The sequence below is a fragment of the Chelonia mydas genome, chromosome 3, assembly GCF_015237465.2.
Source record: "Chelonia mydas isolate rCheMyd1 chromosome 3, rCheMyd1.pri.v2, whole genome shotgun sequence".
In the NCBI taxonomy this organism is placed as follows: domain Eukaryota; kingdom Metazoa; phylum Chordata; order Testudines; family Cheloniidae; genus Chelonia; species Chelonia mydas.
In genome coordinates, this window is record NC_057851.1 from 167,265,578 (window position 1) to 167,287,631 (window position 22,054).

Consider the following 22,054-nt stretch of genomic DNA (forward strand, 5'->3'; position numbering starts at 1 on the left):
AGTCTACCCTGATATATTTGCTTGGGGTAGTGTCGTTACTTACACATTCTTCAAGCTGACTGTATGTACAGTTTGGCTTCTATGCTTTGACAGTAATACTAGTATTAAATAAATTCCTAAACATTGTGTGGTATGTCGTTCAGCAAGTTTTATTGCAGAGAAATTCTGAAGTCTGGATGAATAAACTTTCACATAGGAAAGCCCAGAAAGATTCAGGAATGATTCACATAGGTTGCATTAACCCTCCCCCCAACCCCCCTCTCCCTCCGCCTGCCCCCCCCCATCCCCAGTAGATTACTTTCACAAAATTATTAGTGAGCCAAACAGTTTTAATTCAGACTCTAAAACCCAAGACAAGGCAAACATTATTGTCTACTTGTTAAGACCTTCCCAAAGTTATTCTCCGTTTAGTTGTCAGACTGACACTTGTGCATCTTCCAATTGTCCTGTTTCTGGATTCTTGGTATAGCAGATTTGGTAGCTTCAAATTATACATAAGGTGTCAAGAAAAAATTCACATTCTAAAATGTTTCCAGTTCAACAGCAATCCCAAAGGGTTCTCTTCAGTTTTAACAGAGTCCATCTGAAGTTTGTGGTTTAATAAAGGAAATATTCTCTCATCAACATAGTCTCATCCTACAATTTAGAAGTAGCTGGATTGTCAGAGCAAATCAGCAGATTACAATGGTGCTATGGGTACGGAGATATTGTCACCTAGGGTTAAAATATTAGAACCAGTCTTTTTAACCCTTTGTTGTCTCTACTCTTTACATTTTAATTCCTTTTGTCGGAACCTGTCTATACCTACAACAGGCAGACGATCAATTCCCTACTGAATTCTTTGTAACTACTGTATATGCAAAAGTGTGTATCACTTTAGAGGCTCTTGAGAGTTACACACACAAATGCTTTAGATCTCACATTGGAAAAATACTGAGCTTTGAGATTCTATTTCAAACAGAATTATTTATTGCCTTCCTAGTCCAGGTGGAGGGGAGAGGGGGACAAAGTGAAAAGATTGTGATAGCTAGCTGGGTTTACTTTCAGAATTGGCAAAGTCTGGTTCTGAATATGGAATTTTGCATAGTTTATTTTAGGTATGTACAGCTAGCATCTGGAGTATGTCCCACATGCTAAACGCTTGGAATTCCCCTGGGAGAAGTCTTGTTTCATATTAAATTTAAGCACTCCAAAGCTAGTATCTTTTTCTTTTTTTTTTTTCAAATTAACTTACTGTAGTGTTGTATTAGGTTTTGATTATATTGATACACATCCATCCTGAGCAGTGAAACATACCAGCCTTCAGCATATGGACTGCCTTTTGTTTTAAATTTTATCTATTAACGATATATGTTTACACACACTCCCTCAACAGGCATGGTCTCGCAGACTTTCTCAGCAGCTGTGACAACAACTGATGTCACCCCCTTTGCAGAAATTTCCACAAACATCTTCCAAACGCCAAGTTAAATGAGAGATAGAGCTTATCGGCTTCTTTAAAGTGCTCTCAATGGGAGCATGTCATGTGACTCTCTTCCTTGCCTGTGGGGTGTGGTCTGTCACAGTTCCCATATCAGCTGGCACATGTGTGTGAAAGATATGAGACAGCAAAAAAGGAGTAATAATAAATAGTAATATCATTGAGACTGTTAAAGAGAGTGTGAGTATGTTGAGTAATTTCAGTGTGTGCGCTCACATTCTGAAAACAGGGGGAGCGCTGGTCTGCCCGTCATTCTGCACACACAACCTACTCCGCACAGACTGGGAGTGGTATTCCAGGCTACTACTCATTCAAAGTGGCCATGGGGCGGTAGATGCATGCTGATACTTCACAGGTGACTTGCAAAGGATTATTTTTTAAAAACTAGGCTTTGCGGTTCTTTATACATCCAAAAAAGCAGCAGAAAGGTGGTTTGTTTATTTTTTTAAGTCATTCCCCCTCGAAACACACACACTTTTTTTTAGCCTTAAAAACACTGGCAATGTCAAGTCTAGTCATCTCTGGTTTCATTAGAAGATTTCATATCTGATGTGTAAGGCAAGTGTACTGAATCTTTCACAAAGATGGTCTTTATCCAAAATGCTAATTAGTTGTTGAAGCAAATAGGTGTTAACAAAGAACAGCATTTTTAAACAGTCTAATAAAAAACCCTTCCCTTCTGAAGCCTTGTCCTCACTAGGAAAACTAGTGCTACCCTTGGCTCCCTCATAGTCTTTATCTCAACCTGCTAACGTGTGAGAGCTACAGACTGTTGTGTCTTCACTAGCAGTTTACCTCTCATTAGCTACCATGTGTTCACGAGGTAATAATACACCTTCTTTCCCAGTAAGCCCAATTTGTTTTCTCTTTGCAATTCAACTTTAATATTAGTGGTTTGCTTTTCTGCAGTGCTGCACAATTCTCTGGACGTTTTGATCCGTTATCTCAGTGGTTCTCAAACTTTTGTGTTGGTGACCCCTTTCACACAGGAAGCCTCAGAGTGACCCCCCCCCCCCCATAAATTAAAAACACTTTTAAAATATTTAACACTATTATAAATACTGGAGATGAAGTGGGGCTTGGCGGTGGAGGCTGACAGCTCGCAACCCCCACATAATAACCTTGCGACCCCCAGAGGGGTCACCACCCCGAGTTTGAGAACCCCTGCTTTATCTCAAACCTTTTTATTAAGGATTTTCTCACCAGTCTGCTCATTCAGACATCTACATTCTGCATCACCGAGGGCTTGTGTACATGACGGCTTTTTGTATTGGAGTGGCAATGTTGCTGCATTCAGGCAAACCTCTAGTGCAGATAAGTGTAAAAAGCAACTTGCATTAGTGTGGGATAACCCAATTTCAGATCTGTGTAAGGTGCACAAGTGCAAGTCCGCTTTTACATTAGTGCAGCACGTGCACACTATGGCCAGGCCAGTTTTTGTTGGTCCACTATTACCAGTTAGGAGTATGATTCTCCCCGTACATACACATACACGACATTTCTATACCAGCTAAAGCCCTAGTATACATGCAGTTATATGGCATAACAGTGTTTCTGCCAATATAGCTTATTTCTCTTAGGGAACCTGTATAAACGATACCAGCAAAAGCACTGGGGTTTTTTGGGGGTTTTTTTTTTGGCCAGTAAGAACTGTATCTACACTAGGAGGGCTTGTGTGCATAGTTATACCAGCAAACATTTTCTAGTGTCAACCTGGCCTAAGGATTTGACCAGCATGGCTCCATCAGTGTAGATACATTGATGCAAAACTCCCCCATTTGGACAGGCCTTTAATTCGAGAGGATGAGGCCGTGACTATGTAATGGTGGGGTTTTCTTCTAGAGAGGTGTAAGTAGCGCTTCTGATTTTAGTTTTAACCAATAAATACTAATAAAAACACCCCTCCCTTCATCTCCCCTTCCAAAATGAAATCAACGTTTATCCAATAAACACCAGAAAAACATCAGAAATGGTGGCTTGTGTCTAAGGGCGTGTCTGTAATGCACTCGACAGGATTGATTTCTAGAGCACACTAATGTGTTGTACTTTAACTGGTCTGAGTAGATCCTGCTGGTGCGCACTAAGGGTTTCCTAGTGTGCTTTAAGGTAGTGCTGCTGGAAAGAGTGTTACTTTAAAGTGCACTAGGGAATATTACAAAGAGATTACTCATATATACATTACTCATAATAAATACAAAGAGAAAGCCTCCCTAAAACAGATTTTTGGATATTTACATAAAACTCAAATTGCTAAAAACAGATCTCCAAAAATTAAATGAATAAAGCCCAACAAACAGAATCCCGAGATTAAACTTTACGGTACTAATCTTAGGTTGCTGGCTGAATATTGACAGGAGAATGAGGTAAAATTAGATTTTGTTGTGGTCTTACTACTGCTACACATAGTTCAGTCTGTCACCTTTATTCCCATTGTCGGCTGTGCATTTGGGGTCTAGCTCAAGTCAATAACAGAACAAGGAGAGCAGCTGTGATTATGGGTATGACTTCACGGCAGAGTTAGCCCAGGATCTTGCCCCAAGCCCCTTCCTGTCCAGACACAAAAGTCTCTCACCCAAGTTTCATTGAGACTTCAATCCAGGCTAGCCAGCTCTTCTGGCGTTACACGCTAAAAGCCAAGTGACGCCTTCACTCAGGCTGGTATCCCACCCACTTGCCGTGAGGATGCAGGTTAAGTCACTTGAATATTTGATAGTCTGTCCATGCCTTCCCACAATTCCTCTACATGCACACACAGACAAGTGCTCCCACAGTCAACTTAGAAACAATCATAGAGTGGATCAGTTTACTACACACAGATAACCATGGAATATGCTCCCAGATATGCCAACATACAGAGGTGAGTCACAAAGGGACAGTGAGGACACTTTAACTCCAGTGAGGCTTTGCAGAGTAGCTGGTCACACCTGGATAGGCAAACGCAGGTGCTCAGGCCTGGATGCTGATTATCTGCACTCTCTCTGTGGTGAAGACATACCCTAAGGCCTTGGCTACACTTACATTTTATAGAACTCTAACTTGCTGGCTCAAGGGTGTGAAAAATCACCCCCCTGAGCGCAGCAATTCTGAGCGCTTTAAAGGACTAGTGTAGACAGGCTCCCAGCGCTTGGAGCTAATCCCCTCATGGAGGTGGATTACCAGGAGCACTGGGAGAGCAACCACACGCACACTTCAAAGCACTGACACGGGGGCACTCCTGCGGCAGTGTTTTTAAATTTCCAGTGTAGCCATGCCCTAAGAGTTGCTGCGGTCTCCTTATTATGTATGGCTTTTTGTTAACATCACTCCTTTGGACATGTGGTTCAGTTTGTTTGTTTGGGAGTTTTTTTGGTGGATAAACAGTGTTGCCAAAACCACGGTTTCAGTAATCATGAGTCAAGCCCCCAAAATCATGAGATATGCTTACAGATCATGAGATTTTAAAAAACAACAACTTTGAAGATTCTTTTATTTGCCTTCTGGTTTGAACCTTTAGAGCTCTGTTTCCAGCTTCTCTTTGCAACCACAAGGGCTAGAAAAAAGAAATGGAGTACTTGTGGCACCTTAGAGACTAACAAAGTTATTAATAAATATTAATATTAAATTTAATATTAATTAATGTTAAAATTTATTAATAAATGTGTTAGTTTCTAAGATGCCACAAGTACTCCTTTTCTTTTTGCGAATACAGACTAACACAGCTGCTACTCTGAAACCTGTCATTATGCAAAGGGCTAGAAACTTACTTTTTTTTTTTTTAAATGAAATATGAGATGCTGATATATTCACATGACTCCCAGAGCTGTGACTTCATGAAAAAATAACAAGTATCACAAGATTCTGCAATAAAATAGTCCAAGTGGCAACACACTATAAAACGTCTTCGAGTTTTCTTTCTGCTTGACTATTTTCTCTAACTCAGGGTTCAGCAGCCTTTGCATTGATTCCATGACCAGCAAGGATAGCATGCCTATTTTTTGTGAGTTTGTCACCTAAACTACAAAACTGAACCAGTACCGACAACAGCTGAAGTTGAACCACTGCTGAATACTGGTCAGCGATCAGCAATGGTTCAGTTCATTAATGTTGACAAGGCCATAGACTCTCCCTTAAGGCTGTTCTCTCCTGATATCAGTAGGCATTCTGGTTTTCCCAAACAGCCTTCACAGGGAATGGAATCAATACAAAAATCCTCTGGTGGTGGTGATGTGCTTTATAGGATGTAGCAGAACTACAGTGGGGGTTCAGGGAAGATGATTAGAGGCAAGGAAAGATTGGAATGAGATAATTTAGAGGAAAAAACAAATAAAACGGGACATGATAAAGGCACACCAAATCATGAATGGCATTGAGAAGGCAAATTGTAAAATTGTACGCGTGTTTTTGCACTCTCTCTTAAGGTAAGAATAAAAGGATATTGAAAGGGAACTAATTTAAAACTGACAAAAGAAACTCCTTTTTAATAAAATGTATAACCAACTTGTGGAACTCACTGCCACGAGATATCATTGAGGGCAAGAGAGTTGTAGGATTCAGAAAGGATTAGATGTTTATAGGGAAATAAAAACATCCAGAGTTATGTTAGTTAAGTTAAAACAAAGATATTTTAGAAGGAATATAAAGCTTCATGCTTCAGGACATAAAACAGAATTAAGAAGAAACTTCACCTAGGGAGAGGACATTCCATAAGAGTCCACTACAGGGTTTATTGCACTTGCTTTTGTAGCATCTGATACTGGCTACTGCCAGACAGAGGATAACTTGAACTACTGGTTTAATCCAGTATGGCATTTCTGTGTTCCAGTCCATGGGGTTTGCTCGAATAAAGTCAGTACTGAGTTTTGCTACGCAACAATCTTACTCCAAATTCATCTAGAATCTTTTGTGGGTTTCACTCAAGCTGTATGGGAGGCCGTGTGGAATAGTGACAGGGCACTGGTTTAGGAATCAGGAGATTTAGGTCCTATTCCTAACGTGTCCACTCATCTGCTGTACGTCCTTGACAAATCATTTCACCTGTTTCCACTAGCACTCTTGTCCATTAGCACACTTGTCAATCTTATCTATTTAGAGCATAAGCTCTTCAGAACAGAAACTGTCCCGATGTGTCTGTCCAGAGCCTAGAACAATGTGGCCTTGACCTTGGTTGGAGCCTCCAGGCACTGCTGTAGTACAACTGATAATAATGCATGATACACAAGATATTAACAGTGTTGCAAATCTGCATCCAAAACCTGGAAGGGGCCAATTTCAGTTTACACTTACCTTCCATTATGAGACAGCTCTCACTTCTGTTGTACAACCCATCTCAGCCTGCCAACAAAAGAGTCCCTGATGAGAACTGACACCAACACCATGGTTCATAGCCTTGCCAAATATGTGTCAGGTTTATTTTTCCAACGAGAGATACCAGTGCTCCTCCATGAGCATCAAAAGTCAGACGAGTCCAGCCCAAGAATACCATAGCTCTAACACTGGGCCCACACTGAGGCCATGCTATGGATATTCCTTCTTGGCCTTTACACTGTCTGAGGTATTATAAAATCAGCTCAGCTTACAAATGATGAAACTAAGGCAGAGAGGTTAAAAGACTTGCCTATGGTCACGCAGTAAGTTAGTGGCAAAGCTACTAAGAGAAGCCAGAACTCCTGATCTCAGCCCAGTGCTTCACCCACAAGACCATCCTCTCCTCCCCACAGCCTCTTGCAGATGGCATTCAGTACACAATGGAGATTACATTTTCTTTAAGAACACAGACAAGCCCTCTGAGGTCCTGCCAGCTGGCACCAGCTTTGCTGTGATACCACATCTATTACAAAGCCCACCGGAGCATGCAGCTAGCCCACAAGGGATCAAGGAAGTTAGGTTACTATTATTCATTTATTATTTCTACTACAATAGCTTCCAGAAGCCCTAATCCAAATTAGAACCTCAGCAACAGAAAGTAAGCTCTTCAAGAAAGGGACTGACCTTCACAATGTGACTGCACAGTACCCGTTACAATCAGCCCCAGCCTTGGTTGGGGCTCCTAGGTGCTCCCACACTTCTCAATGATAAATCATTTTAGGGGCTGTACAGGCACATAGGATATGGTCACAGCAATGAGGGGAGCCCTAGTGTAGTTGAGACACTGGTGGTCACTAGCATGTTAAACATGTAATCATGCCGACGAGGCTGCTGGGTCCCTCCCTCTACCCCCTAGTTTAGTTTGACTCGGCACCCCCAGAGTCAACCCTGCCTATACCAGTTGACTGAGCTCCCCACTGCAGCACAGGACATAGATGCCTTGTGTTGTTGCACCCCCACAAATCTAGTTGCAGAAAGTCCCTCCAAAGGCCTGGGCTTGGTTCTAGTGGTGCAGCAGTTGTGGCCTGTCACCTCTAGCACAATCATGTTTACTGTGCTAACCGTGCTCACAGCTGCTACCTCACTGCATTTATCATTGCTGTAGCTGCACCGGTCAAACTGTGGTTGCTGCGCACCTGAAACCCTTGAGAAGCCCTGTGCTGTGGCAGAAAGAAGGGCTTTCAATATTCTTCCAGGCAAGTCTTCTGCAGAGGCAAATACGGTTTTTGCATAATTTTTTTTCCCCTATTTTCCACTGCTGGGATGCTCTCAATGGCTCTATTAGATGTTTGTTTTAAAAAAAAAAAAAAAAAAAATCTTTCCCATACGGATGAGATGCCAGCTGTGAATTAACAGCATTTATAAAGTGTTGCCAAAGGCTCTCAGAGTTGTAAGTTACACACACGTGGTGCTTTAGAAACTAAAAAAGCCCTGCTTTCATTAGGCCTGAAATGTGGGGTCCCGTTGCCCCTACATCCGCAGAATTCACAAGGCAGTGGCTGAGAGAGCGAGCAAAATGAATTTTAAATCCAAGACTTGTGACTTCATCAGCACAGCCTACAAGCCCATTCACAAAGAGCGATCTATAGTACAGTGTTTGAAACACAGCAACTCTGAATCCAGCAGAGGCACCAAGGGTCTATGTGAAAAATATATTCTGTGTTGAAAGGAAGTTAGCCTGTTTTGATCCAAGGTGGGCTATCCTCTTTCCCTAGCAGCAGCCTGCTTACCTGAAAATATGAAAACTTCTCTAATGATGCAGTGCTATAGTTAGTGTGTACTTGATATGAGACCCTTCTCAAGGAAAAAAAATTTTTAAGATAGATAAGCAAATGGTTAGCTTCAGTGCCCATTATCAGCCATATTCACTAAAAATGAAATTTGTGCAGCTGAATGGCAAGTTTTAAAGTATTTTGGAGTATGTGGGCATGTATACAATACAGAGAGGTACAGACAGGACTGGGTTTAAGAGACCTTGTTTGTATCAGTAGGTACCTTTCCTGTTCTCACTGATGTCAATGAAAGTTTTGCCATTGACATCAATGATAACAGGATTCAGCTTTTAATCACATTAGAAGATACTGCTTTTGGCCTGGAAAAGATTACTTTTGTACTTAGGGAGATCTCCAGAATGAGGTTAAAAACAATAGGCACTGGAGAAAAAAAAATTAGTGGATCATAGATATTTTTAAGGTGGAAAAGAACACTTAGGTCATCTGGTCCATCTTCCAGGCAGAATAGCCATATTCCCTACAGCTGTGTCTAAACTGCCCCCCACTCTCCGCCCCAAGAAAAATTTCTACCACTAGTAAAGATCCACTGGCAGTAGCAACAACTAAAGTGCTAGTATAGACAGGGCAGCAGCCATTTTGTCACCAGGCCATCGGAGATCTAGATGACACAGCAGCAAATATCTTGGAGGATACCATGCTTTATCTATGCCACAGCTCCCACCTGTGGTTGCAGCAGTAGGAAATTTTAAGGAAAAGTAGACTAGCTTAGGCAAGGTCTAGAAGTGCTTGTTTTCCTTCTTCAGATTTTAGTGACATACATGGGGATTTCTCTGTGATGCTCTGAGGTTCTTTTACTTGTTAATAGAAAAGCTCTCTTGCCTCACTTTTCCTTCTATTGACCCAAATTGCCTCCTGTACACACAATGTTCCCACTAATATTTTACATCCACGTGCGGAATGAATTTTGTTATGTGCACCAATGTGGAGGTGATGTGTGGAAGGGGTGGGGCCAAGGGGTTCGGAGTGTGGGAGGAGAACCCACAGGGCTCAGGGCTAGGGCCGAATGTTGAGGGGGGGGGTGAGGGTTTTGGCTGTGGGTGCGGGCTCTGGGGTGGAGCCAGGGAGGAGGGGTTTGGGTTGCAGGCTGCCCCGTGGCTGCAGTAGGGAAAGAGGACTCCCCCCAGCCCTCTCTCGCTGCAACAGCCTGGGGCCGGGGAAGAGGCGCCTCCCTTTGGCCACAGCAACTCCCTCAAGCCTGACTCTCCCTTAGGTGTGACCTATAAGGTGAATTAGCCACTTCTAAGCCACCTTAACCCTTCAGAGCTGGTGTGGGGTGAACATCCCATCCCACAATACACCCATTTTCCTTAAAACAGTCCATAAAGGTTAAAGTTTGCAGCTGTTAGCTCCTGTTAAAGGCTGAATTATACACAGGGGAGTGGCACAGGCATGCCATTACAAGGGATCAGTTTGGGAACAAAACCAGAAGGGACAGGCTGCTAAATATAAGAAGCAATTGCTCTTCAGTATAAACAACACAGAAAGAGAGCTGGAAGTGAAAACTGGACCCAAACAGAATGACTGGGAACCTACACATGGCCAATAGAATGATGATATCACTATCAGCAGAAAGGCACGATCCTGCAAGGTGCTGAGTGACCTCAGCTTCTACTGAGAAAACCACAGTGCCATGATTCACTGTAGGGCCCGATCCTGTCAGTTGCTGAACACCCTCCATTCCCACTAACTTCACTGAGAGCTGTGGGCACTCGGCACCGCTCAAGATTGCGCACCACCATAAATGTGAGCTACTGAGCAGTGGTTGCAAACAGATAGCTACCTACCCTTTCGGTGATACATCCACCCTGCAAAAAAGCCCCTTGGTGAAACTGTCATTGGTAACTTTCTCTTCTCCAAATGTTCCTATTTTAATAGTAGAGCTTACCAATAAATAAGCCACAGAATTTATTTCACTGCTTATTTTTAAGTATTGGAGCCAGGAAAGCTAAGAAGTGTCCATTTATGTTTGGAAGAAACAAAAAGACTGAATTAATCAGAGAATCACTCACGCCCTGAACTGTAAAAAGCACTTTACACATTCATGATGCTATCCCGTTCTTAGGGACAGGAGGGCTCCATGCATTTGGCGGTTTCTGCTTCACAGTTCTACAAAAGCTGAGAGGTTTTATGCTGCACGCTGCTTTTGTTTGCTTTTCTTCTTGGGTTCTCGTTTACAAAAGCGAATTGAAAGGAAAGACCATTGGAACTGGGTTCTCAAGTGTCATGCTCAGTCTTAACTTGAGTTTTTATTTTACGCAGGTTATTGGAAAAAGCACATCGAAAAATATTCTACAGGTCCTTAGGTTAAACAAATAGCTGTACTAAGGAACAGAACAATTGAGAGATTTATAATAGTGATGTTCTGGCTTGCCTTGGATTAACATGATGTGATTCCTTCTGCATTGTTGTTTAATGCAGAAAGGTCACTAGCAGAACCCCAGCTGCAAATGGCTCAAATGACAACCAGAGAAGTGAAAAAGCTACTCTGATGCCTTGTGTATACTCAAAATAATATTTTCTAACTCTGTACAGTTAAACTATTTCCATAACTGGGAATCAGATCAGTCGTACTTGGGAATGCATGGACTTGTGTGAAGCAGCTACCATAGTGTATGCTACCAGTAGCTGAATTATTAATAAATTATGAAGATATGGCCCCACGCCAATGAACTTAAACTCTAGATTGGGCTTGAGAGGGCGTTATGAACACAAAAGACAGCCAATGGCTGGTGAATCCGCAGCTTTGCATTGCTGAAAGCAGTGTAGACATAAATATGCATTTTTAAATGAAAGTACCTGTCTTTGTGGAGTGGATGCAGACACTTCATAATTATCATGGCAGCTAAGTTTCTGCTTAAAGCTGCCCATAACACAACTTCTTACACTGGTTGATTTACATAAAGAGCCAGCATGGAATATGCACGTTTTGAGGGGGAATATAGAGGAGGAAGAGCCTTTGGTACCTGAGGAGAAAGGAGTTCCAAAGACATAGAGATACAGGGATGAACTCACAAAGTGGGAGAATGAAACAAAAGGAGCACTCCAGCAGTCATGGTGGGAGAAGCATATGCAGTGGGAACGGGGAGGAGGAGGAGGAAATGAGGGCAGGGATGGATTATGCATGGCTTGGAATGTGAGGATGACAAACTTGAGGTCAGAGGAAAGCCAGTATAGAGTTTCCAACAAGGGGTATGACGTGGGGCACATCTATGCTGGTGCTTTTGTTTTGCACTGGTGTAGCTACCCCAATGTAGCAGCTTCACCAGTGCAAAATCCTAGTGTACACACACTGCATTAACTTAAAAAGTGACTTGTGCCAGTATGTCTTTTACCCCTTTACAAATTGCACCAGCAAAGTCACTTTTTGCACTAAGGGCAGCAAATCTGCACTAAGGTTTTGCTCTGCTGCAGCTGCATCATGTTAGCACATTCACTACTGTTTCTTGTATTGATAAAAATGAAATACAGCAGCACTGAGGTGGGAGAGATTGTTCAAGGAAAGTAGAGGGGAGCAAAGGGTTAAAACCAAATTAGCAGATCACTGGGCAGGTTCCGATATAAAGGGACCACTCTAAACAACTAAGTCAAAGGAAGAGCAGAAAAATGGTAATAGCATGCTGTTGGGAAGTTAATAAAAACATGACATGCACAAAAGGGTAGATGCAGTGGGGAACCTGTGTAATTATCCCAGGATTAATTTTAGAACTACGATTGATTTTTTTTGTCTCCTGCTTAAGGTCAGCTTTTGCTCTGCATAAATCTGCAGGAATTCAGTTCCCTGCAGATAATAGAATTACTCTAGATTTACATCAGTGTAACCAAGAACAGAACCTGGCACATGAGCTCACCTCGTGGATCCCACATAATATCACAGATGGGCTACTTCTTGATTGAGATATATTTTGTTCAGCTGGTCCAGAGTATTGTTTTTCAAACAGAGGGAGAAGTAGATGAGGAGGAAAGAATGACAACCATTTTACATTTTAAGGAAACTTTCTTTTTAGTATCCCAAAAGGGGAGCGGGGGTGTCGGGGAGAGAGAGAGAGAGAGAGAGAGAGAGACTGATAACACCGGCTTCAGCTATGCTTGGCAAGGGCAGGCACTGTGCCAGCCAACTTCCTAAATGTATTTCAGCCACTAAATCTCACTCCTGAACTACACCAGTCCCGGCTATTCCAGTCCCGGGCCTCTCCAGAACAGAGAGTGCCACTCCTGCAGAATTGTACCCATGTGTATAGAGGAGGTTCATGATAAGGGTGAGTGGGGACTAAAATGAGATGGCACCAAATGAATTTCCCTTGTGTGACCTGTTTCCCAGATTTGAACCACTCTAATGGTTTGAACCAAAGCCCACTGCAGGCATTTGGACTCTTTCCATTGATTTCAACAGGCATTGGATCAGGCTTAAGACCCCAAATCAGGAAGCTATTTAAGCACATGTCTCACTGAAGTGCCAATGGGTGTCTCAACCTTTCAAAAATATGCAGCTAAAGAATAATTAAACATTCCTGTTTATCAAGTGCAGAGTTATATATTTAAAGGTGACCTGCAAAGAAAGAATATGGTGCTCTCACATCATTTTTTCCTTTCATCAGCTTTTTATTTTTATGATGCATAATGAAAACTTGAAAGCTTCCTTCAACCCCTTTAAAAAAAAAAAAAGTGCCAACAGAAGAGGGCTCTTCTCAAATGTTCTGCTCTGGAATACTCGATGGCTGACCAGAGGGCCAGTACAATGATGACATCACGAGTACAATGGAAGTGAAAGTTGTTAAGAAAATGAATTTTTATTCAGATTGTTTAAAATGATTTGGTTGCTGATAACAACTATTTAGCTAAACAAGTGGAAGAAAAGCTTTCTGTTCAGAATTCCTCTCAATTAATGTTTGAAAAAGATCCAAATATACATTTCTGAGTCAGAGATTCATAGATCTGAAGGCTAGACAAGACCATTAGATCATCTAGTCTTATCTACTGCATACCACAGAACACAGAATTTCACCGAATTACCATTGTACTGAGTCCCATAACTTGTGTTTAACTAAAGCATATTTAACCCAAGAAATCCTCCAGGGAAAAAAAAAAGGAAAGACATTCCTGAAATATCAGCCCTTGTCTACAACTTACACCAGATAAACTGATTTAGGTGATACAAAAGGCTGTGTGGACACTTATTTCAGTTTAAACCAGGCTTACTGCAGTTTAGCTTAAGTCAGTTAGGACTAGTCTACACACAGTTTTTGTACTGCTTTACCTATATTTGGAAATTTAAAATGTTACATTTAGAATTTAAATGTATTAAATAAAGTTAGGGAGAAGCAAAGAGAGGAATTTTGTGCTCTAGTGGGTGGGGAAGGTGCTCCAGATGCAATTGCAGTGGGGAATGGGGAGAAGGGGCTCCTGGAGCATTGTGATGGGTTGGGAGGAAATGAGCGGCTGGTTAGAAGGACACATAAGATGGAATTACAGTAGCTGAGATGGAAAATGTTCTGAGATGACCAAGAGTTTCCATCACGGGCAGAATCAAAGTTCCGGATGTTGCAATGGGCACCCTAACAAACAAAAAGGGTGTATTTTTGTTATCAAAAGTTTATTCTAATATTTCTGGCCTTGCAAACAAAAAGTTGAGGTTAAAACCAATGTCAGCAGAGGAGACAGGGGAGACGTTATGCTGTTGGAAGACTGTGGTTTTAAGTGAGAAAGGGAAAGGTCTGCTCTCTATTTATCTGTGATAGGTACTGGTAAAGGAATGGTGGCTGGCAGATAATCAGGCCAGAAGGAAAATGGAGATTAGAAGGTGATACAATGAAGAGAATGAGGTTGGTGATGGCTTTAATGTCATTACAAGGTAGTAGTGAAATGGAGGAAGTGCTGGTTTGCGCTTGGTTTGAGGGAGAAGGAAAAATGGAATCATGTATCTTTTCAGGCTTGAGAAGGAAGAAAATAACAAACCATCCTGCTGAAGCAGAGAAAGGGCTGGAGGAAGAAGTGCTGGGGAATGGAATGAGGAGTGTATAGTCCAGAACAACCACCATGGTAAAGGGCACTGACTGATGACAAGAGTTACTGGCTCTTTGCACTCTGGCTGTTATGCTAGCCTCTTTTTCTAAAAGATTTCCACTGTTGTTAACACCGGTGCTGCAACTTCAACAGTAGGAGCATTAGTACAGTCAGGACTGCAGGCACCTGGTGGCAATGTAACCACTATATCATCTAGCCCAGGCCTGCACAACACCGTGACCATGTCTACACTAGTGCCCCCACATTGGAGCTGCACTGGCAAGACCAACAGTAAGAAATGTTAGGGGAAAGGTTACTGTCGATAAAAAGAAAAGGAGTACTTGTGGCACCTTAGAGACTAACCAATTTATTTGAGCATAAGCTTTCGTGAGCTACAGCTCACTTCATCGGATGCATAAAGTGGAAAATACAGTGAGGAGATTTATATACACACAGACCATGAAAAAATGGGTGTTTATCATACACATTGTAAGGAGAGTGATCCTTTAAGATGAGCTATTACCAGCAGGAGAGTGGGATGGGAGGAGAGAAAACCTTTTGAAGTGATAATCAAGGTGGGCCATTTCCAGCACATTTCCAGGAGTTAACAAGAACGTCAGGAACAGCTTGTTAAACATTTTGGGGGCATATTGCCCCCACTCTGATGCAGAGACTCCTGAAGCTCTTTTTGAGAAGACCAAATGCTCTCTGACTGTTCAAGCACCGCATAAGGATGCTCTCAGACTTGCTAGAAGATTTATGATGAGTGAAGAACCAAGTTCTTTAGAAGATATGTCTCCTAATGTTCCAAAGGAAGTCTATGCCAGTGCTACATATCAAACCCAGGGCTCCTGACTCACAGACTAGTGCCTTAACCATCCAGGGCAGTTGTTGAAGCAATGGCGATCTACCAGATCTCTCCCTGCTCTGTGGAGTTTGGGGCTCATCATGTCCCAGTGTTTCCTTCCTTGTGTGCAGTCCTCCACCAGGGCACAGCCAGGAGAGTGCAGGGAGAGTCGTACCATGCAGCCCCAACATCTGGACAGCAGCCCTCTTACTGTCGATAAAATCTCTGAAGAGCAACATCAGGCTATGTTTTCTGCAACCAGGAGACTTGTACCCTAGTTTACACAAGCAAATGCAGTGTAAATGAGGGGTGAATTTAGTCTGTCACATCAAGAGATTCTTTATGTCTCACTGGAGTAATAGCCCTTTCCTCAATATCAGGCCATGCTTTGGAAATGCCTCATATTTCACTTTCAAACAGATGACTGGCAGTGAACTCTGTATGACACAACCTAGTGGCCCCACAAATTTAACCCTAATCTAGTTTGAACTCAATTGCTCTTTATATTTGCAGTCACTCCTATGCACAGATTTGTGTTTACAGCATATTTAGCTATGTTTGAAATTATATTCTGAGTAGTAAATAAAAACAAATCAGAAAAAATGGGGCTATATTTATATAGGCATTGTATTTATTGTCATTTGTTTAAAAGGTGAATGAAAAACTGGCCTAGGAGGTATCCCCGCAGCAACCCCACTGCTTGCTTCTCTCCACCTTGAGCTGTTCTATTTTAGTGACACCTTCCCTTTCCTGTTTTACAACAGTTTTTGTTTCCAAAACAAAGGAAAGTATCATTGTAATTTTGCCCCTGGGCCACACAAAAACAAAATTGTTTACTGCTTCCAAGCCTGAGTAGGTCTGTTTGACAAGCTATAAATAAACCCTTATGTTTAACAGTGAAATAAACATAACTTAATAAATCAATCAATACCAACCTAATCTAACAGCTTCTAAGGAGTAGAACTGTTTCCACTTTTGTTGTACCAATGTGGAGTGAATTTGCTTAGCCCTGCATTAAAGTAGTTCCTTCCTGAATCCTTTGTATCTTAAAAGGCATGCAAATGGTAAGCTTGACAGGTTTTTTTTATAAAGGCGTGGAGGCTAAGACATATGGCTTATTTACATTGTGATAGCCCAAACCCTCCATTCACCAGGGTGGGAGGAGGTTAGAGCAAACAGCCAATCAGATTACAGAAAAACATGTCCAACATTCAGGTAGTAGAAGTTCAGCCAGCCCAGCCAGTCTATTGCATCCAGACCTGTGTAGGTCAGAGAGCCGGAGGGAAGCTCTGCCCCTTGCCTTGCCACTGTTGCTCCCAAGTCCCAGAAAAGTTAACCCGCACTAGAGTCTAGGGGGGCTAGGAGACATCATTGTTTATAGCAGTTGACAACATTTTGCATTGCCAGTAGAATGAAAACACCCAAAACCTGTTTGCCTGATGAGATTCAAGATTTAGGCTTTGTTTACTCTGGCTTTTGACATAGTATGGAAGAAGCGTTTAAATTTAGCTGAAATATGTTTCCAGCTAAACCAGTTTCTAACACCATTTGGCCAATATGGCTATCATGATTTTTAAACATGGTTCTAGCACAATTCAGGCCAATCTACATTGGCTGATCAACTGATGTTAGAAAGTTATTAACACAGAGCCATGTTGAAAAATGGATCCTTAACTTGGAGGAGACACAAAAACCTAAGTCAAAATTTTCAAATGTGATGCCAAACATTAGAAAACTGTTTCCATATTTAGGGCTTGTCTACACTTGAAACGCAGCACTTCAGCGTAGACACTCATTAGAGTGACAGGAGGAGTTCTCCCATCACTGTAGTTAATCCACCTCCCCAAGAATTCTTCTATCAACCTTGCACCGTCTACACACCAGCAGTTAGATCAGCTTAGCTCTGTCACTCAGGGGTGTGGATTTTTCACACCCTTGAGTGACGCAGGCTGGATCAACTTAACTTTTGAGGGTAGACCTGGCCTTAGGCATACAAGCTTCAGAAATGTTGGCCACAATTAATACTTATGGCTATTAAAAAACCTTTTTAAGCAATAGGTGGAGTTTTTTGGCCAAATTCTAACTCCAGTACATTCTGCCTAGTAAAATAACTCCTAAATACTGGAGAACCAGACCGTCAGCTGGCGTACACCAGCATAACTCCATTGACTTCAGTGGAACTTATACTCTTCTTAACTGGTTCTGTTGTGAGGTTTGCAACAGTATTGCTCAGCAAGTCAGTAAGTGTAAAGGCTACATGCCATCCTTGCCAGTGGTCTATCTGACAAACCCACTTCTAATAATCAGACTGAATCACTTATTTTTTTGCTGCATAATTGAATCGCTAATTGTGCCTGAGTAACCAGACTTGTGACTCTTCCTTTCTTCCTGTATGAAAGAGTCATCATTTCAGGACCAAGTAATCCCTCCCCTCTGTATATTATTACCTGTCATTCCCTGTGCTCATTCACTCTTTACACCACAATCTATAGTAGAATTATTATAGTAGAATTATTTTCTTAAAATTACCCACCAGTGGAGGTCACAAGTAACAATGGTCACTACCATGTTACTCACCACAACCTCACCCACGGTGGTTAAAATGGTGGTCAAAACATTGATACCTGGTCAACATTAGTATCGCCAGCACGACAAACACTTGGTGGAGCTCCGCTCGTGGGAAATATTAGGAAAGTAAGTATAGTATAGGCAAGGCCTCTGTGGCTTCAAATAAGGGTGCCACACCAATGGTGGAGACACAGGTCATTGTGACGGCACAGGTCATTGTGGCGATGTCCATGCTCAGAAGAGGCCAACCTCCAAATATATGGAGAAAGAAAACAGCCTCCAAAATGTCTCATGGTTCCACTTATTGTTTAAAAGAAAGTTACCCCTGAATTCTGGACCCACCTACACCGGTCGACCTGGCAGACTCCATTGATCAAAATGGTTATTATAGAACAAGTGGCATTCTCCAGCTGTTCCCTCATTCAACCTTTAATACTATCTTATTCAAGCTAACCTTTAACCAGATGCCTTGCAGCCCATCAGTGATCTTAGTCAGACAATGACATAGCAGCAAAACAAATAGTTATTTATTATTTGTATTACCAGAACAGCTAGAGGCCTCAACTGAGACCAGAGCCCCAATGTGCTATGCACTGTACCAACAAGAAACAGTGCCTGCCCAAAAGCTCTTACAGTCAAACTGGACATGACAGACACAGGGCTGGGGAAAGGAATATAACATGAACAGGTGAACAGAGTGATGGTTTGCAAATGGCATGGTAGTGCCACCATTTTTTTAAAAAACTTGGTAGTTTTGGGCTTTTGTATAATTCATTTTGGGCAGGTTTCTGTATATGGGACATGTTATTATATGCATAAAATGTATTCTATGGCAAGGTGGGAGAGAAGTGAAGTCAGAAAAGGTAAAATAAAAGGAAAACCAAAGGTGGAGGCGGTGGGAAGAATGGAAAGAGGATGGAGCTGTTTGAAGGCAGCTGGAGTGAAATGCAAGTGAAGAGATGGCAAGGGGAACAAAGGGGTTGAAGCAAATAGCCAGGCAGCAGAAGGGAAAGAATAATCAGTGGAATGATGTTATTCAAAACTTAATAGATGTGGCTCCCATTCTGCCCAAGTCCTGAGTCTCTCTGAGAAGATTCTCAACAACTGGAATGGAAGGGGGTGTGATCTGGAACAGGTCCACAGGGGTCAGGAGACAGCTTCTCTTCATGATTGCCACCCCCTTGCGCTGAGGTGATGTCCCTTCACCTCCCTGCATCATCATCTCATCTCTAAAATAGAGGTGACAATATTTACCAACTTCATAAAGCACTTTGAGATCCCCAAATAAAAGTGTAGTATAAGGACAAAGCACAGAGGTAGCAGGGCCTAGTGGATTAAGCATGGGGCTGGGAGCCAGGATCCTCCCAATTTTGCAAATGACTCACTATGTGGCCTTAAACCACTTACATGTGACCAGTAAATGGGGGTAGGGGTGGAATGTTTGTGCCCTTTTTGCTTCTGTATGATGTAGAAAGGCAGATTGAAATTGGTGGGGGCAATGGCTGTTATTCTGAAAGGGCTTTTTGCTGCTTGTTTTTATAGGAGGAGTTCATGGAGGATTGGAGAACTAAGTGGCATTACAACAGCACAAGAGACTGCACCCAAGCAATCCAGTCAGGAGGGATTTTCAGCCAGTAAAGAATGAAGGAAGTGAAGGATATTTGGTTTTTAACTCCTATTTTATGCCCGTGTCTGACAAACTTTTGGTGGAAAGCTTCCTTTAAGGAAGATTTAAAATAATAAAGCAACTTGTCAAAGCAGAAGGGAAAAAAAAAAGACTTAAATTGGCATTTTTTATTTTTCTTTGCAGTTTCCCTTTGTTCTTAGTGGGTGAAATTCACCCTGTGGAGAGGTGTAAAAAATACCTACACAACTTCTGCAAGGGCCAGCACAAGATGTATATGCCACTTTGTGCTGGCCTTCTATGCAGTGGTAATTTTCACCCAATGTGCTTTTCCCCCCCATCTGTAAAGTGTAGATAATGATACTCCCTGGAGGACTGGGGAACAATGAGTTAACGTCTGCATTGTGGTTTGGATATGTACAGCACTGTATAAGCATTACAGTGTTATCCTATCCCTGACAGACAGACTTGTAAGTCTTGTGTCAGCTTTTAGGAACTGAAATTCAGGATGGCCAGTACAAAAGGGAGAATCAGAGAGGACCATAAAATACAATTGGATCATAAAATAAAATTGGATCTTCTAATAATGTTTTTTTCTCCAAGTGCTACATACACATTGAGCAAGAGGAGCTCATGCTCTACATTTATGCATGATACAGAGCACAATGAACAAGTAATAGCAGCTAGTTTAGGCTGAACCATTTCACACATAGCTCTGGATTCAAACCCAGATACCCCGCTTCCACCTCCCCCGCCCCCACAAGCCCAGAGACAATTTAAAACAGCCCTAACACCCCTGGTTATCTTCAAGATCCCCATTGTTATGTTTAAAGGGCATCTTTTCCTAGAATAGCTTCTTTTTGATAAACAACTCCTTAGGCTTTTCAGCCAAATAACAGCTTTAGTCCTTATCACAAGTGGCCCAGCAACAGAAAGTGTGAGGGGGAGGGACAGACAGTGGTCAGTTTTAGCTGAAAATGAGTTCATTGTCAATTGCAATTCAGACTTAGGTTTGTAAATTATTGGTTTTGGAATGCGGAGGTGAAGTAGTTAAAAGGAGTTTACATCTCACCCATAAGTAAAGGAATGTCTATTCAGATTTTAAAAGCACATCAATGTCTCAGATAATTGGGTCATTATGCATTTGTATACAAAAGTACTTTGTATAAGTACTTCAGATATACAGGAACCAAAATACATATTGATGCACCCCTGGAAAAAAAGAAACGCTCCATTTAAAATCAAAACAATGCTACAGATCTCAGTTAAAAAGAAAAAAAACTTCCTTCCACTGCTGAACTAATTTTAAATGCATCTTGAAGAAACATGAGCTGATGTTTAATTTGGAGGCAACCTATCATCTGTTTGGACCACATGACTTTCTGCCTTTCACACAGTTTGTACGAAATGAATGTACATGCTGCAAGCTATTAGTGTTCAAAAGTTGTCTTTTACACATTTATGCAATTTCTGAAACATCTGAATTCTTTACAATAAAAGAAATGACTTTACTTAGCTTGACTATAGATTTTCTTTTGAATGGCTGGCTGTGATCCCACAAAATTGCTTTACCTTTTTATTTCCTCTGTTACTTGAATGTCATTTGAATGATCAGATACAGCTGAACATACTGTGGAATCTACCCCAGTGAGATATGTTAGTTTTGGGTGCAACTTAGGATCAAGCTACTCTAAAAGAGGCCATATAAGCTTTTATTGCATAAATGGTATCCTTGAAATGTGCCCCATGGCTAATTTTACTCAGTCAGCAGAATCTGTGTGAAAAAGAAAATAGAAAAAACTTTGAAACACAAAATTATCACATAAAGTGAGAGGTAAAATACAATAAAATACTAATTATATTAATTTCAGACAAAAGTTGTATTGAAATTTAAAATATCTCTTTGTGACATTAGTAAATCTATGAAATGGAAATATATAGCGAAACAATATTCATATTTTATTTTTACTTTTAAAACATACACCGAGGCACAACAGCTGCCAACATCAACTTTGCTCCAAAATGTTAGCTGAAAAGCCATAAGTGGCCCAAACAACAAGAACTTCAAACATCTGTAGCAATGCTATCTCTTGTCAGGGTTAACTGACAGCATACCCTTTCTGTGAGAGAGGCCTAGGCCCACATAAACAGACTAGACCTAGGATAAAGCTGTTGAATTCTGAAAATACCACAGGTCAGTGCCATGTGGTTTCTAGGTTTCCCAGAGATAGAGCATCTGGGCAGCGTTTACCATGGCATTCCGTAAACACAGGCAACAAAGCGCCCACATAAACTGTTTTCCTCTGTTCCTGTTGTAATCAGATAGAGTGGCCAAATGTAGGCCTGTAGAAGAAAGCACTGGAAGTAGTTAAGAAGTGTTTTTAGCACAGTATGTGACA

The 22,054-nt window shown here is 41.6% G+C and overlaps 1 long non-coding RNA gene across 2 annotated transcripts in view; it reads right to left on the bottom strand.

Moving 5' to 3' along the window:
• Positions 1–290: 290 nt before the first annotated feature.
• The window catches only part of LOC122465208, a 64,777-nt gene continuing 43,013 nt past the window's right edge, over positions 291–22,054 (bottom strand). The window contains exons 2-5 of one of the 2 annotated variants that reach the window (XR_006289877.1): positions 6,743–6,790; positions 4,053–4,255; positions 2,684–2,785; positions 291–714 (exon numbers count right to left, since the gene is read on the bottom strand). This is a non-coding gene — a long non-coding RNA (uncharacterized LOC122465208). The remainder of the gene's footprint in view (positions 715–2,683; positions 2,786–4,052; positions 4,256–6,742; positions 6,791–22,054) is intronic. The other variant, XR_006289878.1, reaches the window with a different exon arrangement.